The following is a 2,500-nucleotide window of genomic DNA, read 5'->3' on the forward strand; positions in this document are numbered from 1 at the left end:
GTTGTGCCTTAACCTAACCCACGTTGTGCCTTAACCTAACCCACGTTGTGCCTTAACCTAACCCACGTTGTGCCTTAACCTAACCCACGTTGTGCCTTAACCTAACCCACGTTGTGCCTTAACCTAACCCACGTTGTGCCTTAACCTAACCCACGTTGTGCCTTAACCTAACCCACGTTGTGCCTTAACCTAACCCACGTTGTGCCTTAACCTAACCCACGTTGTGCCTTAACCTAACCCACGTTGTGCCTTAACCTAACCCACGTTGTGCCTTAACCTAACCCACGTTGTGCCTTAACCTAACCCACGTTGTGCCTTAATGTGCCTTAACCTAACCCACGTTGTGCCTTAACCTAACCCAAGTTGTGCCTTAACCTAACCCACGTTGTGCCTTAACCTAACCCACGTTGTGCCTTAACCTAACCCACGTTGTGCCTTAACCTAACCCACGTTGTGCCTTAACCTAACCCACGTTGTGCCTTAACCTAACCCACGTTGTGCCTTAACCTAACCCAAGTTGTGCCTTAACCTAACCCAAGTTGTGCCTTAACCTAACCCAAGTTGTGCCTTAACCTAACCCAAGTTGTGCCTTAACCTAACCCAAGTTGTGCCTTAACCTAACCCACGTTGTGCCTTAACCTAACCCACGTTGTGCCTTAACCTAACCCACGTTGTGCCTTAACCTAACCCACGTTGTGCCTTAACCTAACCCACGTTGTGCCTTAACCTAACCCACGTTGTGCCTTAACCTAACCCACGTTGTGCCTTAACCTAACCCACGTTGTGCCTTAACCTAACCCACGTTGTGCCTTAACCTAACCCACGTTGTGCCTTAACCTAACCCACGTTGTGCCTTAACCTAACCCACGTTGTGCCTTAACCTAACCCACGTTGTGCCTTAACCTAACCCACGTTGTGCCTTAACCTAACCCACGTTGTGCCTTAACCTAACCCACGTTGTGCCTTAACCTAACCCACGTTGTGCCTTAACCTAACCCACGTTGTGCCTTAACCTAACCCAAGTTGTGCCTTAACCTAACCCACGTTGTGCCTTAACCTAACCCACGTTGTGCCTTAACCTAACCCACGTTGTGCCTTAACCTAACCCACGTTGTGCCTTAACCTAACCCACGTTGTGCCTTAACCTAACCCACGTTGTGCCTTAACCTAACCCAAGTTGTGCCTTAACCTAACCCACGTTGTGCCTTAACCTAACCCACGTTGTGCCTTAACCTAACCCAAGTTGTGCCTTAACCTGCTCTGTAATTGGCATATGACACGTTACATTAATCCAGTGTTGTCTAACCACAACCCTCTGAATATAGTTCGCTACTCGCACCGCCCACCCTCTTGTGTATCGTTTCATGTTCAACACTTCGCAAGTGTTGCTTACTTTTTACATGCTCCCGCTGTACACTGTAATGTGGACGACTGCAGGATGTACATCGCCCCCACCCTCCCCCCTGCCTTCGCACGCTGGTCGTTCAGGTGCTTGCGTGTTCAATGCCCTTCGCAGCTGTTCACTGGCATTCGCATGTCGAAGCGCTCAGTCTACGTCGTGGTACGGCCTGTGTCCACTGTCCGCTGATGTCGTAAGCTTAACCCTCACATTGTACTGCACATAGGTCCGTATGTACTGCATGATACGCTGTGGCACATGTGTGACCGTACAACGACTGCGCCCAACAACAGCGAACCATACGGTCCAAATGTTGTGCACTCAGCCACGTGCCGTCTCCCCATAACAGCTACATTGCAGTGTGGTACGCCATAGAGACGTGTGGGATTAACGGACGCCCTGGATGGCGATCAGCATGAGCCGTCTGTTGATGTAGTGGCGCGTGTATTCAAACGTAGTCGTCTCTTCTCACACAGTGTGATAGCATGGTGCACCGCGTTCCACATCTGCGACATGGTACAGATGCTGGTTGACAGTCGGTCTCGTAATGGACATCGCATACGTAGGGGGCCACCTCCCACGTGTTCTCTAGTCGTGCACATTTTGTTGCGTGTATGTGGGCAGACGTAGTGTGTCGTGACACCTAACAGACAGGTATGCAATAATCGTTGCATTTGCAAACTGGGATGGACGTCTACGTTTGCTGGTGACGTTACGCAAATGAACAACTGGTAAACCCATTGTGGTGCGGTTGTTGTTGCTGGAGGTAAATCAGTAAGGGCAAATCTGTGTGTGAAGCGATACGCGGCGGTGGCTGGGTGGGACCGTCCCCGGCCGGTGAGGGGGGGCCGCCCGGCGTGCTGGCCGCGCGGTGCGTGGGCGCACGCGCTACAGCCGGCTGGTGGGGGCGCCCAGTGGCAGGCGCGCCGGCCGACGGACGCGGCAGGCGGCGCAGCTGCGCGCCGGGGCACCCTGCGCGCGGCGCCGGGCGGCCAAAGTGGGTCCTCGCGGGCCCGGTGCGAAGCGCGGTGGACATCTGCAGTGTGCTGGTCCGACTGAGGACTGTGTGCGTTGAGGATGCGCCGCCGCCCGGCACTCGGC

Source organism: Schistocerca cancellata, unplaced genomic scaffold (genome assembly GCF_023864275.1).
Source record: "Schistocerca cancellata isolate TAMUIC-IGC-003103 unplaced genomic scaffold, iqSchCanc2.1 HiC_scaffold_729, whole genome shotgun sequence".
Classification (NCBI taxonomy): domain Eukaryota; kingdom Metazoa; phylum Arthropoda; class Insecta; order Orthoptera; family Acrididae; genus Schistocerca; species Schistocerca cancellata.